The sequence below is a fragment of the Nipponia nippon genome, unplaced genomic scaffold (genome assembly GCF_047370975.1).
Source record: "Nipponia nippon isolate SJK-2023a ecotype South Korea unplaced genomic scaffold, ASM4737097v1 scaffold_4, whole genome shotgun sequence".
Lineage (NCBI taxonomy): Eukaryota > Metazoa > Chordata > Aves > Pelecaniformes > Threskiornithidae > Nipponia > Nipponia nippon.
Window position 1 is genome coordinate 94,004,846 of NW_028262358.1, and position 17,059 is coordinate 94,021,904.

The following is a 17,059-nucleotide window of genomic DNA, read 5'->3' on the forward strand; positions in this document are numbered from 1 at the left end:
GAAGGAGGAAAAAGTGGTATCACCCAAGATCTGCTTGCTTAGGCATGAAAATGAGACATTATTCACGGCAAACTGTTCATGTCTATAATCCAGCCCCTCCCTTTCTAACAACAGACATAAAAGTGTGAACAACATTGACACTGGAATTACCAATACTGGGAATGTGAGTTACAGAAAATTGGGACGAACAGGGTTGTTCATTACTCAGTTATTGCTTCAGACTCTCAGCAGAGATCATTGCATTTGCTACATCCCACATTTAAAAACAAAAAAAAATCCGGAAATTTAAACTATTTTGGAATATTAAGAATCTAGAGAAGATGAAACCTTACAAATGTGATGTATTAGCACAAACTGGCATACTTTTCCATACATACATGAATTTTGACTGTGGTAACTATCGGGACCTTCTGGCTGTTCACCTCTTTTCCTTGCACACAGATTTTAGTCTCTCTCTCTTTACATCCATATGAACAAATATGAATAAATGTCTTTGTGTATCCAAACGTGTACTAGTCTAGGGAGAGTGAGTGCTTTATCAATGACAACTGAAGAACAGGAGCCTGCTTCGTAATGCCTATGTGTATTCCTTGAAAAGGTTCAAGTTTAAGCAATGAAAACTCTTTTAAATAATTGGTTTTATTCAGAAGAACCAACTGGGACATCACCAGCTAGGCTTCTCCTGAGGCCACCCGGTGAGTAAATCAGCCAGAAATAGCAATGCCTTCTTTATGGGACTGGGGTTCTCTTGTTCTCAAAGCTTTTAGACTTAACACCACGTCAGGGCCACCAGCTTCCTCAGCGCCCCCCGGTACATATTATTCTTTCATCTGCCTGGCTGAACAGCGGACCCCGCCATTCAGTGACTGGCACCGCTGAACTCACATTTTCTTAATCTCCCTGCCTTGATGCTAGCACAAGCAGCAGCCTTTTCTTTGCTCTCTTGGCTTCTTTATATTCAACTGGCTCCAGAGATCCGCCCTCAGAGCCCACCAGGACACACATGTCTGTCCAGCCTCCACCTCCTTTCCTTTGCAAGATTAAAACAGACCCAGCAGCCCGCACCTCCCTCCCTGCTGGGTCCTGCGTGAGGCAGGAGGAGCCGTCTGCACCCATTGCCACTCTCTTCTACAGGACTAATGAGAGGGAAGCAGAGAGTCTGACTATAGACACCACATATTCACATGAGAGAAGTGAAGAAAGCCAGCAGTGAAGATGAAAGGCAACTGGTAAGAGCACAAGTGGGATTTAGAAAAATCTGTAAATAAGAGATTAGAACAGTTAAAGCTGTCCTTGCCAGCTGCTGCCTTTGTTGTTTGGTTTTATGACAGCATTATATGAAGGAAATGGTAATAGAAAGAGCTTTATTGACGTGTTTTATTATAAGGCAAAGATAAAAAGTTCTCATGTAAAGAAATTGTCTTGTCAAATCTGTTAGTAAATCCTTAACTTGGCTTTTTATACATTTAATATGGACGGCTCTGAAGAGAAAGTCAATAACAGAATCTGTCAGAAACTATACATTCATACTGGAGTTTTCTTTCTGTTTACAGGAAAATTACAGCTTTCTTTTACGTGTGTAGTTTTCTGTGGTCTTTCATCTCAGCCACCATCCAGCAACAATCACGTAAGGAGACAGACTTTATCTGCATTTCAGCTTTCTGTAATTTTGACTGTGAAAAGAATTACTCTGAGCTTATTCAAAATTAAAATCCTCTCTAGCTAGCCACCATAGAAAGGGAGAACTGTCTATGGGTATGTACGGATGTATATGTCAGAGAAAGAGGAGAAAAAGCAAGAGCTGTGTGTGCTATTTTAAGCTCACTATTAGGTATATTTTTAAGGTAAGGATTAAAATCTGGATATAGGTGGTAGATACAGGACACAAACCTCCCCGCATACTTCAGTGTTTCTAATTAGATATTATTCTGCTACCTGTAGCAACAAACTGGATCCACTTTATTTGCTGGGCATAAAATGTAAATGGCTGGATGTCAGCCATATGTCTCATCAAATAATGTAGAATGAGGCCGTTTCTAAGGTGTAACATGTCAACCTGAATGTTCCCTTTAAGTCCATGTTGTCAGAAGGAAACCCACATTTATGGTTGAGACCTTGCAGCACACAAGAGGCTTTCTGTAGGTTAGAAATGCATCTCCTTCCAACTTGCACGCTTCATTCTTCCCCATCCAGACTCTACTAACATTTTCCAGATTGACCTGATACTGGACTTGTACATGACTCTTAAACTCTTCAAATAAATGTTTATTTTTCCTTCGTTTCCTTTATTTTTCCTTTCCTTAAATTAGGGGAATCTGGTATGTTTTCATGCCCATTACAGGGCTTTTTGACAGATAATGTTCTGAAAAATTAGATTTTAAAATTTGGTTTCCTCAAACAAATTTCTTCTACATTCTTGTTTGGGTCAACAAAAAAGGCCTGTAAGTTCTTCTTGCCCCCACCCTATATTTCATGAAGGATCATTTTCTGACCAAACGTGGCACAGAGGAAGGTGGGAACACCTGGAATGCCAGAGAGGATGGAAAAGATGCCAACAATTTCTCAACAGTCTCTTTAGTTGGCATGAGGTTTGTTTAAGTTTCCTTGGGACTAGGGAGACTGTTGATTTAGGTAACTGGCTTTTTTTTTCAAAGTTTGCTTAAACCACCAAAAGTTCCAAACCAAAAACTCCTTACACAGCAGGCCGCCTTATGCTACAACTATTTCTCCATAGCTCAGCAAGAGAAGAATTATTATAGCACTCTCATTTAAAGGCTTAAAAACAAATTCAAATAATCAGTCAAGTTATAATTTTAAATTTGGAGCTCTCTAGAAACAGATGCTTATTTTCTTAGCCCTTTGACTTTACTGAGTACAGTTTAAATTTATTATAGGTATATAATTATTATTATTATTAATATTATTTATAGTTTTATTTAATTCATAATATTCTTGCAGTTGCTTCACTTAGTTTTTTAAGGTGATCTGAGGCAATGTGCGGGCACGTGGTTAATAAATTCACCCTTTTTTGCAGGACTACCAGTCATTCTCGGTGCCAGTCAGAGAACTGATCTCTGCCCAACAATCAGGATTGGCCAAGATGACTTACCAGGCAAGTAGCATCCCGACTTTTTCAGGAAAAAGCTGCTGTTCAGAAACTTTATCAGGTTATATTCAGCTCTGTGACTGCACAATTCTCTAATTAAATTAAAATGAATGTTACATTCTGGACATGTGTATTTTTTCCTGTAGGCTTTGACTTGATTTCTCAGTTCCAAATAGAAAAAGCTGCTTCCCAAGGAATTATCCAGAGAGTAGTGGGCTCCACTTCTCTACAAGTGGCTTATAAATTGGGACCCAATGTAGACTTCAGGATCCCAACCAGGTAATGCCTTTTGTTGTTCGACTTTAAAATATATATATTTTGTAATATTAGCATTTAAGGGATAGATCCTCTCTCCAGACAGATCACCTCATTTGCAAAGCTTTTGGAAGGGGAAAGAGGAGTTCAACTTCTTTTTCATTTCTACCACCAGACCAGACTGATTCTGTAACAGCAGTTTCAGGGACTTCCACTTTCCTCTACCAATGGTATTGCTCAGGGTGCCTCAAGATTTGCCGATAGAAGGGGATTCATCTCTAGGAAATGAAACCAAAAGTTGCTCATGACTTGAAAAGAGACAGGGAGGCAAAGAAAAGACAACAGGAAGAGAGTGAGGAAAGTTTTCTCAAAACATTGACATAAAGGGGTCTTTCTGATCACGTAAGGATTGCAGAGACGAGGTAGGATAAAAGCTTATTGATTGTATAGTAAGTGGGTTTTTTTGCTTTTTGGATAACTGGTACATGCATGTTCCTGGCTGATTTACAGTAACTTAATCTATAAAAGACAAAAAGTCTTATTTAGCATGTCACAGGCAAGTTGCAATAGGAGCCAGGATTTAGGAATCTAATTGCGTTTGTGCTTTACAGGCCGGACTTGCTGTCGGTGACAGAATAGAGACAGTACAGTAGGGTAGAGATGTCTTTGCCAAACTTAGGCAAGTCTGGATTCTGGTCCAGCACCTCATGTAATTAAGAATGCCTTTACTTAGCAATTAACTGGCAAGACGTTTAATTGGCCTGCTGTTTCAGCTAGGAATAATTGGAGTGCAAAATATTTCTGTCATACTCCAGCTATCACTGACAACTTTTGCTTGCTGCAGTCCTCCCTGGCTTCTACCTTCATAGCCACCAGGTTAAGCCAGTGTACAGCTTAACTGGTTGGTTACATTGGACTCGTGACTACTTTCCATCCCAGTGGCAAATCAAGGTTGCTAGTGCATAAATGTGAATCCAACCACAGACAGTAAAGGGGATCTTCATTTTACTAAAAGTTGGAAATTCCCAGATTTTCAACTCATGCTTCTTAGCTCAGAAACAATCTGAGCTATCAAAGCTGTAGTATTTTCATTTTTAAGGAAGTTTAGACTTATTGCTATAGATGGCTCTGGTGAGTTATATGCTCGGTATACACAATTTATCCCTGATCAAGCCTATACCAGCCGCATTAATACACCATGGCATCTGAGCTGACTACCGCCACTGGGCTTGTTGGTTGGGTATGGTGCTGTAGTATTGTCAACTTACCCCATTCAGGACACTGACTGGTAATTCCAGTCAACACTGTGTTCACTGCGATGCTACCTCATGATATAGCTGAAATTTGGCCCTGACTCAAACTAAACAGCTGCCTCCACTTGAGGTGAGTGTCTTGTCCAAGGGAACGGGTTAAGGCTTGAGTCCTGACTGTGCTCTAGTGCATCGCTGTGCTGCTTCTCTGTCACTGAGCCTGGGCTTGCTGCTCTGCTCCAGTGTTATTTTAGAGTGTGCCCCCCTCAGTAAGCTGACTCAGAAGGAATGAAGTTGGCAGTAAGTAGCTGAGGCTAACAGCATGGGAGAGGCACACCTTAGTCCATTTCCAATTATTTTTTTGAAAAACAGAACTCTCCATGTAATTTTTATAATGTGGCATGGTAGGTGAGTTTTACTGGTATAAATTTGGGATGATGAAGTGCCTGAGAAGCATCACAGGAGTTAGCAAGTTACGCAGAGCACCGCAAGCAAGGCTGAGCATCTTTAATGGCACAGGCATAGCTCCGGCTTTCTCAGACCCAGGCATTGCAGCAACCCTGAACTCCTGCTGCGTTTCCCTCCGGCCACCCCCCACTATCCTTTATCCGCACGTGGAGTTATTTCACGATAATGTAAATATTGCCCGGGGAGGGGAGGGGAGGGAGGGAGGTGAAGGAAGGAGAGGGAGGGAAGGGGAGGGAGGGCAGGGCCGCCCCCGCCCGCCCGCCGCCGTCCCGGGGCGCCCGGCGCGGCGGAGCTGTCCGCGCCCGCGGTGCTGAAGCGCCGCCCGGCCGCCGGCTGCGCAGGCCGCGGGGGAGCGGGGGAGGCGGCGGCCGCCGCAGCTGTCGCCGGGCGGGCACACGGAGGGTGTCATCCCCCGGTTCGTGCCTCCGTCCCTGTGAGCTCCTGCTAGAGTCAGCTTGGCAAAAACACGCAGCACTGTTTTCCAGAGCTGGGTGGCTGGCAAGCATGACGGCACAAGTGCTACAGGTGCACTGGGAAGGGACCCGCAATAAACACATCAGGCAACAGCAGGCTCCACGCCTGCTCCACTGCAGAGATCTCTCCTCGCACCTTTGTTAATAAGCAGCCATATTAGTGCCTGGTAACCTGACAGCCATGGACAGTATTCTCTCTTGCCTTACAAAATAGGGAGGGGTCACCCTAAGCAAGCCCGTTCCCTGGCGTAAGGCATTCGAGGCTTTTGAGGAAGGGATGGGGAGGTGGGCACACGCGTAGAAATGGCAAGCAAGCCAATTACAGTATCAGCACAGAGGGCTTCACCGACTGTCACTGTTCAGTCAGTATTTATCAGGAATAGTAAAATAATTTTTTAGACTAGCATATGATCATTATACTAAGACAGACAAGCCCATGTTACAGTGGCTATGGCTTGGGAATGAGAGCTCAATTAGATGGGCATGGCTCAGCGTATTTATTCTGTCTCTGCTGTAGCGATAGCTTATGCCTTGAAAAGCTTACATAGCTTCCTTAAAATGCTATTGAGTTGTAGCTTGGTCTTTTTGCTGCTTAGCATACTTGCCAAGGTCCAGAAGTATATCCCAGAATGAACAGAAATGATTGCCCACGAGTCTTGACTTAAGCTTCTCCTGTCATCCACATAAATTCCCATTGGCCATTGCTTCTCCTAGCGTAAAATCTGCTGAAGAATCAACATAGTGTTCTTCGTGTAAGAAGAACCTGTGAAACTGCCATGACTCATACCCATTGTTTCTGACACAGTGAACCTGTCATTTTTCAATTTAATCTATGCACCTGTTATAGGTGTCCACCAGTTAGGAAGTACAAAATTAATACTAGTAATTTGGATAATAATTGTGTTGATTTTTGATTGCAAGCTTTGAAAAAATATATTAGCACAAAAGAATATGTTCATGATACGTTTTTACGCGGGGGAAAAGGGCTAGCTATCTCTATGCACTGGATGAAATCTTAATCCTTTGACTTCACAAATGCAGCTGTCACATCACAAGGCCCCTGTGTCCACATTAATAAATTAATAGCAGGGAACATTCCAAGGCATTCACACTTGGTCATCTATACTGTTAAAATATTACACAAGACCTTGGCATGGTTTGAGTCCAGACTAATTAGCACTCTTTAAACAATTCCTGGGCACAGCTTGGCAGCTAGGATAGGTGATGGACCATTCCCAATAAGCAGCTTGCATATAGTCATCACATTTTGGAAGTAAGCAGGTTTAAACTTTTTCATGAAAGCTGAACTTAGTATCAGAGAGCAGTCCTGGGCATATTGAACTTAGCAACATGAAGGTAGCCTTCTAGAAATGTTACCTCTTTGCCTGCATCCTCATCTCAGTAGAAAGCAGAGCAATGTAAAAATGTAAGCTGCTTTTTGAACAGTATTTACATTTGGGGTAGTGGTGTACTGCAGGCCACTGTAGCAGAAATTATAAAATGTAAATTGGAAGTTTATAAAGCTTTATCAGAAAGCTTGGAACACCCAGAGAATTTCATAGGCTGATTTCCTTATTTTTCCTTTGGGAATAATGCTTCTCTGTGAAGTTATGCTCCTCAAATGCTTATGCCTGAAGATCTGGCATTTCTACATGCAGCCACCAAAGAAGTTCTTCAGGTGCTTTTCCTTTTGCATTACGAGTAAGATACCTTACATAGTACCGTTCCATTGACATTGATGATGACACTGTAATGGAAAAGACAAAATGCAGCTAAGAAGCTAATTAGCTCATAAGAGAAATAATTAGCTCAGAACTGGATGTTTCTGAAGAACAGAGACCAGCTGAGGGTAATGAGTCCTAGCAGATGACTTCTGGCTAATGACTTAGGACAGTTGCTTTCAAAAATGCTTAGCTAGATTTTATTGTTATTGCTTATTTGATGGCTGTCAGACAGCGCCTGCCAGGTCAGCTGTGATTCTAGGAGGCTTCAGGAGGTGCAGACAGAAGCATCTCCAGCTTGAGCAAAGGAACCCTCACCCCTGGGTACATGATACTGCATTATCATGAGGTTGGCCAGAAGAATTTCTACAGCCATCTCTAGTGGATTGTACTAACATTTCTAAAATCTTCACTTAGCAAGGAGTAAGTTATCTCAGTGGCCAATGGAGCTCACCTAAGAAATTAACTCTTAAAGAAACAGGTTTAATAAAATAAGCAGTTATTTTGTAGTATTCAAATCAATAGGTAGTTCACCTTTTAAAAGACTTGCTGCTCTTGATGAATCCCGAAGTCAGTGAGACTATTCAGGCCTTCCACCGCTCAGCCAGATCACTGATCTTGGTTATATTGATGCCTAGGTAGGACTTAGCCTTGAAATCTTAAAGAAATCTTCCTGGTAAGCACTCAAGCTATGGGATTAATAAGACTCTTAGGTATATATGAAAAAGATTAAAAGAAAACAGTAGTGTTTCAGAAGTTCCTTTAGATGAATGTTTCACCTCCCCCCCCAAAGGTATTTAAAAGAATTAAGCAAGGACTCAAATATCTGATAAAATACCTGATCTTGCACTCATTTCACACATTAAGCAGTTAATAATAGTCTGAGTACACAAGGAAAGCAGGACTAGACTGCTATCTTACAAACTTAAGATACAAAAAGGAATTAAAAAAATACCTGATGGCTTACATCCCTGGCAATTTTAAGTGTGTAGGAAAAGGATCAGGACTGAATTTGGCCTTTATGCTTGAAATAATCTTGCATATTAATTCTTCCTTTGCTCATCTGCCTGATTCTAAATTTAAAATTGCTTGATTTCCTTCCAAAAATTAGTGGAATTGGAAACACGTATGTTAAAAATAATTTACATAAATAATTTAAGTGCTTATATAGTTATCAGCTGTTCAGGAAGATTACAGAATCCAACACCCTTTACTTTGCAGTGAGATGGAGGAATAACTTCTCACCAATTGTTTATTTAAATACCATGATAAATTTGCCCTAGTTTCCAAATATTTAGCATTTTAAGCTGCTGACTTCAGTAGGGGTTTTGCCTATGTAAATCTTTGGGGAAAACTGTGTACCTCAATACACTGATACTGCTAAAGCCACTGGAATTGCTTTTCATTACTGTTGGAGGAACTGAGATGAGAATCTATCTCTGCTTTACTTGTAGAATTATAGGTATAAACCTTACACAGTAACAGTCCCCTGCAGAGTACCTTTCTGGCGATGGGTCATGCTGTGCTTTGTTATGTTGAGTCACGTTACTGATACTGAGTCTTTAGTCTAAAGGCAGCAGTTCTTCTGATGGGTTATTTAAAGTTTTTAAAAATGTAAATATTTATCCATGTTTGTGCACTGACTTTTTATCTTTATTGTTCTATATAAATTTCTTACAGTTTTCTCTTACCAATGTCAGAAGCTCTTGCAGAATTTCTCTTCTTTGTATATCACTTGAAAAAGTTAGAATATTTCTTTTCTATTTTAATTTCTGAAAAAGAAGGAGGACCCATATGATGGCTTGTAAAGGACTAACGCTATAGCTAAATATGGTGCAAAGAATCCTTTTGCCAATCTGGTATAAGCAATCTTCTAATCGAAAAGTGTAACTATGTTTACTTACTAGGTTTTTTGTTTGTTTGTTTTTTCCAGTATAGTTATGTCAGCTGAGGTGAGGTGAGAATGTGTGTAATATTTTAACCAGTATTGCCATGACAGCAAAACTTATCAGTGCAGAGAAAGGATGAAAACCTCTCCTCAGAGGATCTGGGATTAGCAATGCCTCCTTTAGCTGCAGAGCTCAGCATATCAGATCCCCTAGGGGCACTGAACTTGATAGAAAGTGGAATGTCAAATGGAGGCTAGTTAAAAAATTACCCGACAATACCACTTCCAATAGGGTAGTAGTAAAACCAGCTCTTGTCCAAGAACAAACAGCGGGATTCAGCAAATGACAAGATAAATTAGTCAGATGAGCTAAGGTTTTAGCAGCAGAGGACATTGAATTACTTGTTTAAGAGATACTACGGAGGAAGAAGGGCACAGAGGGCCATAAAAGATGTGCTGAACTGGATCAGGAGCTTAGCAAGAGACTAATGTGTGTCTGGATAGGGAGAGGGAGTATGTTCCTGGAGCACGAAAGAATATATAAATATACTGTGTAAGCTAGAAGCCGAACAAAAGGATAGGGGACAGCAGCATACGCTGGAAAGGGCTCAGAACAGGAGGAAAGGTGCAATGTCCATGCATTGACATTTGCATTTAAGACGGCAAGATACAAACTGAAACAAAACAATAAGAGAACACAACAAGTTAGATAAATCGTATCAGACAAAGCCAGCTGGGACAGAGTACTGCATCTGCAGTCAACAGAGACACAAGTCATAGCAAACCACAGGCATTTCAAAGATAATGGCAAAGAACCCCTTCTCCCACTTTTGTATATATCCACACTTTGTGCAATGAGACAATCTTCCAGCTAAACATTCCCCTTCCTCATACACCAGCTTTCAGGTGTATGTAAAGGCTCACGGGGAAAGAGGAGAAACACCAGCAGTTTGGGTAGTTTCTTAATAAGGCGAAGCTGCTGCTGCTGCTGCTGCTGCTGCCAGGCTGGCCCGGGTCCTTACTGAAAGCTTGCTGAGGCTGTGCCGTCGCCTGCTGGAATATGATTGCACTACAGCTTTGGACACTTTAACACCAAACTACAAATTGCAGAGACTTTATCTGGAAGTACTCTCTTACTAAATCAGTAGTCATCAGGCATACAGAATAAGAACTAATGTATTCAATTTTTTTCGTTATTTTTTTTTTTTTCTCCTTAGCTTAAAGCCGGAGGTTCACTAATGCTGGCTAAATTGCTGCGGAGATAGGATTGATCTGCCACTCAAAAATAATCTTTGTTCAAAATGCCTACTTGGCTGAGAAGTTATTCTAATGAAAGCTGGTGACAAAATAGCTCTGCATTTCTCCATACTTAAGAAATTTATTCAAATACAACTTATTCTTAAATAAGATGATGGATAGATGTGGATAGAGTGGATAGATGGCAAATAATCTATTGATGTCAACCGGATTATGACACTACAATTTTATAATCTATAGACTATGAAAAGGCGTATTTCTTAAATATTTTACTGGATTCACTGACACATTTGAGACAAAAAATGACATTACTGTTTTGCACAGTGATACAGCCAGTAGTACTTGTTTGTCTTTCCAAATCCCACATGTTGTAGGAGTTGCAAAAGAATGAAACATTTTATGTGTGGCAAATCTGTTCCCTGCTACTTGTAGTCTTGCAGCTGAAGGTTGCAGGACATAATACATTTTTAGTGTGGGTTCTTACTAAGCATATATTTGTCAATGAATGATTTGTTGAATGCTTTCTGCTGAAGTGATAGCTAATACATTAACGAAATGGTTATTATCAGGCTGAACAAGGAAATGCATCTGCCAAAGACGTCTTATGTCTTCAAAACCGAATCAGATCTGCACTGACTATCTGCCTGGTCAATTATAAAGTCACACTATGTTGACTGATTTTGTAAGGAAGTCTAATAGTAGGAAATAGCATAATTGTAGGATATACTTTCTAAATGTGAAGTACAAGTCTGTTGTTGCTTCATCCGTTACACTCAGAAAGGGTTGTCACAAATATTGTACAATGTTGGAAGAACCCACATTTCTGAACCAGTTCCTTTTGCCATTAGCAACACTAATGCCTCAAAGGGACATCCCGTTTCGGGACTCTGCGCGCAGAAGAGCACTGATAAAAGCATAGTTGAAATATGGTTCCAGTGAGTAACCATTTCTCATTACTCTGGTGATATGTGGAGCTTTTCAGAACAAATACACAACAAATGTACTGTATTTTGATCCTACACAGTGCCATATATTCCAACGGATTGCCCGATGAATATTCCTTTCTAACTACTTTTCGGATGACTGGAGCCACACTTCAGAAATACTGGACTATTTGGCAGATTCAGGATTCTTCAGGAAAAGAACAAGTTGGAGTGAATCTTAATGGCCAAATGAAAAGCGTTGAGTTTTCTTATAAAGGAGCGGATGGAAGTCTCCAAACTGCATCATTTTTGCATTTGCCTTTCTTGTTTGACTCCCAATGGCACAAGCTTATGATAAGCGTGGAAGCAAACAGTGTCACACTTTTTATTGACTGTATTAAAATAGAATCCTTAAACATAAAACCAAAAGGGAAAATCAGTGTTGATGGCTTTGCTGTGCTTGGAAAACTTAAAAATAATCCTGAAATTTCAGTTCCGGTAAGTTCCAAAATCTTTTATTACTGCAAAAAGTGTTTTATAGGATCTTTACACTTAATATTTTGTGAAATGCATCTTCAAATGTTTTATGGAAGCAGAAATGACTGAAAATAACAATTCCTTGGCAGGTAAGTACTAGCTTTGCTTTTTAAATTTTGCACATGTATACACTGTGTAAAGTAAGGAATGACCCAGGTTATGTCTAAGTTTCACTCATGAAATTTCTCAGACATCCACGCTTCTGTCACTGGATTCTGCTGTGTTTGGATGCATCAGTTGGGTGTTCCTTTGCTTATCTCATATGTGGAGCTTGATCTAAAAGGAATTCTCAGGACATGGATTTGTGGGCTGCACCTCACACCAAAGAGAGCAAAACATTCATTGAGCAAGAACTGGGACTCTTCTCTCCTATGCGTGCACCATCAGCTAGAGATATTTACATGTGTCTCTGGCAGAATAAATATTTTAAATCATTAATACAGAGGGAATATCTCCTGTAAGGGAGATTGACGGAGGTCCTTTTTGATCTACTCTGATGTTCACAGAGGAAATAAGAGACCCATGTTTAAACCTCAGTGCCATATCAGAGATTATCGTGAGTACCTCATACCTCAGAAGACTGTTCTAATCATTGTGCTACCTGGTATGATCATCTTAACAGTCGCTTTTTCTCTTTAATTAGCTTGAGTTTTTTGAAAAAGACTGACCTGGAGCAGACAGTGAACTCTTAAAGAAGGTTCTTGTTTATGAATCCTATGAGGGATAAGTGTAGCATCAGAGAGTAGATCCAATCCAAACAAAGGGCCCAGCAGAGCTGAGGCATAAGGGCCACCCACCTCCACAATACCTTCTCCTGGTTAGCTCAGGACATCCCACCCCCGTATCATGGCTGCTGTGAATCCCTTTGCTAGATATTTAACTTCCCCTGTGCGTTGGAGCAGACACCTAAACTCACTGTGGAGTGCTCCTTTATTCTGTGGAGCCAGAGCAGGCAGGGAAATTTTATTCTATATCCTGTTAGTGGATTTAGTGCTGAAAATAGCCTCTTCATGCTACTACATTGCAAGGAGAGTTGTTTTGATGAAGAAAATAACTTTGGGGTTGACATATGGTAAATACTGAATGCTTTTGTGCCCTTCAACAAAGAACACTGAATATGTAAAACCTCAGGGATTTTATTATTTGATTATCTGATTTACTTTCTGAGACAAGCAATTAATGTAAAACACATACAAAGTGACATACCCATAATTTCTGTCAGAAAAAAATTTGTAGCTCTCACATCTGCATTTTGCCTTTCAGACATCCATGAAAGTGTTTTCTCAACTAGTGTTTTTTCAGCTAATGAGTTATACTGCACTTTGTGCTGAATAATGTAACAATTTTGTCCCATGGTGGCACTAAATGACATTTAGGACTTTGGGAAGGCTATTTCTGAATTCACTTTGTAGATTAAAAGGAAATACTTTCAAAACACAATTGAAAAAATTGCAGGAAACATTGCAAAGTTCCATATATTATCCTGTTCCTTTTCCAAAGATCCTCTTTAAGCGTGTTAAGAACTATGAATGGTAAGATGCCCATACTTATTTCAAAATTAGTTGAATGGCAAAAGAGAATTGGATAGTTAATATATTGTAACCATTTCCCACATCCCCAGCATTGTATAAACTTGAAAGAGGAAACGTTGCAACAAAAGAAGCGTCTCATGCTTCATCACCTCTGTATGTATAGGTTACTATATTGCACTGTGTAGAAATCAGTTTTACTTGAAAAATGATGACAGAAAGCTGCCCCCGGTGTCTGAAAGTGGCTCTCTAGTATGTTGCTATAAATGTGGATTAGAAAATATCAATAGCTGAAAAGTTATATTAATTCTGTTGAAAACGAAAGTTAGTCTTTGAAAATGTCATTCGAAAGTAATCTTAGCTTTGCTAACTGGGATAGTGGTGGATGAATGGATGGATGGGATGATGAAAACATTACATATCCTATGCATGTTACTAGGATGAAAAAAATTCTACCACAGTATTGTATTCCTCTTTGGGAAGATATTTAGATCAAATGCACAGAAAGCTATAGGTATTGACGTAATAGTATTACAACACCTAGTACACAGTGCTACAGTAAACTGTGCCCTCAAATTAGACACAGAGACATTCCTTTAAAAATGAGGAGGGTTCCTGTTGCTTGTGGAAGTAATGATTAGAATTGGCAGCCTACAAACAAGGAGAGAGATGTGGTATTAAGGCCACCTGGGCGAGAACTCAGACTTCTCCCCCTTCTCTGTTGGTGCTCTGGCTGACCTTTGGCTAGGATTAAAGAAGTCCGGAAAAGCAGCAGAGGAAATCTGGAATTTTATTCCCCTTCATCTCCAGCCTGTGTTTTGCAGAGACTTACTCTTTTCAGCAAGGTATACCAACGAGGAACACTGATTACCCTAGGCTCTTCAGGCATCTGGTGGAGGAAGAGTGTCTAGCATTAAGTTCTGCCTCATCCATGTTTAAGCACGTACATCATTAGGCACTAGTGTGAAGCTACGTTAAGTGTAGGACGAAAGGACAAAATGGAATTGTCATTTTTACAATTCACCACTTACCGTGCAAAATATTTGTTTACACCTTTAGCGTGTTTCTGGGAAGATTCAGTCCTATTTAGTATATTTTATGAAAAAAATCAAATCTTTGCATAAGGTTGGCCTTAAAAAAGGAATATGATGCACATTTTTTGACGAAAAGAATAATGAAGCACTGGAACAAATTATCAGAGAAGGAAGAAGGTAAGCATGACATTACATTTTTAAACCAAGTTTGGATGTCTAAAAATACACTAATTCAGACAGAACTGTGACTTTGACATAGGGCTCACTAGATTGAATTGCATGGCCTGTACTATGAAGCCAAAACTGACAATGGTAGTGGTCCAACCTGATATTATAAAAATGTAGATTTAGGAAGACCATATTCTCTGAAATTATGATAAAGAAATTATACAATCTGATGGACTAGTAATTTTAAAACGGCTGTTTATATTGCACAAGTTTCAGTTTTAGCCTGTGCATTTAGTTTCTCTTTAAATTGAGTAAATAAATCTATGTTTGGGGATATTCTAGGCTTATCTTTTAACTTGCTTGACTACACTCAGTTTAAACATCTCACCAGTCTTGGTTATTTAATATGTCCCAGACACAATTTCTAATTTATTTCCAGGCATTGTTAAAGTATATTACTTCCAGTGGTATAATTTTTAAAGGACATAAGTTATGTGTTTCCTATTCTTCTTTTTTTTCAGTATTCTGTGAGTGCTCTATTTTTCTTGCAGAATAGGTCAGCTTCTTTTAGGTGCACTGTAATACATGTCATTTTAAAAGAGATTCTTTATTGCTTGTTGTTACTATGATTGCCTAAGAGAGTAATAGAGTTCCATTAGAAACTACGGCTTGCCTTTGAGCCTTTACAAAGATTTAATCCAGGATTTCTGGAATGTTTTATGGAGGGCAAATTTTTATACAGGTTTACAGCTGCATTTTATCTTTTTTTAGATAAAACAGAAAATAGTTCTTTTTATCTAAAAGTAATTCAAATAATCCACTATAAACTCTAAGCAATACAAGATATATCATCATTTCAAAACTGAAAAGGAACTTACTCTCTAAATCACGTGCTTGTTATAGAAAGGTAAGAGCATTCATTTCTTACTGCTCAAAGATTAAGTGCTGTGAGATAAATTGCCTCAGTTTCTGCGATTTCAGAGGCATTACCCTGATTTTCTCATAATAGACACTAAACACTTCTAGAAATTATCCTTGGTCATTATTTAATTGACATTTAATGCTGTTAACTAGCTCAGAGCAGCTGCATGACTTGTAACGTCTAAGAGGAAGATGCTTATCAATATTTGCTGAACAGGGATTAATTTACACCACAGAACAGCTTGTACGTGTGAATTGTAAAAAGTCACGTCTCAGGTTTTTTTCACCCTGTGAAATCTCACATTCTGAACCCTTGCTATAGAAGGTCAAATAACACCAGAATTTGCTGTACTGTTCTAAGACTTTGAAAAAAGATGCAAGGAAAGTGACGCTCTAAAAACCCATTACAGAGATGTAGGAAAATGGATAAAACGTTTAAAATAGCTCTAGATGAGATATGTTTAAATATGTGTAGCTTATTCTTGGTCACTTAACAAATGTACAAAGAGTTGATAGCAGACTTCCCTTAGAACAAACATGGATATCATCGATGAAAAATTGTAGAAAACCTTCGCCTGAAAATTACTTCGCTGAGTTGTACTTCCCCTGAAGGGATGTCTTCCCCTGCATCACCCCCGAGGCAGCAATAGCCCAGCGGGGGACAGGGAGCCAGCTCTCCCAGAAGGGACCTGCAAACGTGCTCCGAGTGTCATGGTTTTCCTTAAAGCCTATGGTGCTGACAAACGCTTCCCTGTGACTGATGCTATACTGCAAATACTACCCTAGATATTTAGGTCTCATTTACATCTTATTTAACCTTCAACTCTCTCATCTAAAGTACTAATAAGAAAACTGAATTGCATAGCTGATACTGAAATGTGCAAAGCTGTGGGCATTTGCAGGCATTTCCATAGAATTTAAGAATATAAGTATTTAAGTGAACAGACAGACATGACTAATCCAATTATATTTGTGCTGACTATGAAATTAAGATGAAATGGAAATCCTGTAGGAATCTTGGAAAATGGATATCAGAAATATTGACCTATGGGTCTTAAAGGATTACATTTTAATAATTTTGCTTTACGATTACCCCTGATTTATCTGAGATTAATTTCTGAGAACTTTGTGCCTGTACTTCATCCTTAGTAACACTTTGTATTGATATTGATAGAACATCTACATGAGACATCTTCAAAATAGTGGCATCCTTTAAAGCAGCTTAATATCATCAACAAGATCATTGTGAAATACTGGTGAGGGAAAAGGTACCTTGACAGCAAGGCTAGGACATATTTGCCCTTCTCTGACCTCTCCTAAATCAATGGGAGGCCAGTCACACCTTTTACTACCTTGCCAGCACAAGAGTTTTATTTTTCATTTTGAAAAAGTCAAACAGGTTTCATCTCGATTTTTGCTTTATATACCCTCAAAACTGTAACGAAAGCTCTAAGCAAAAAATGTACGGAGCAACCAGTTTATTTAAAAAAAAAAATGCTCCCTGACTAAGCAACTGTGAACTAAGAAAT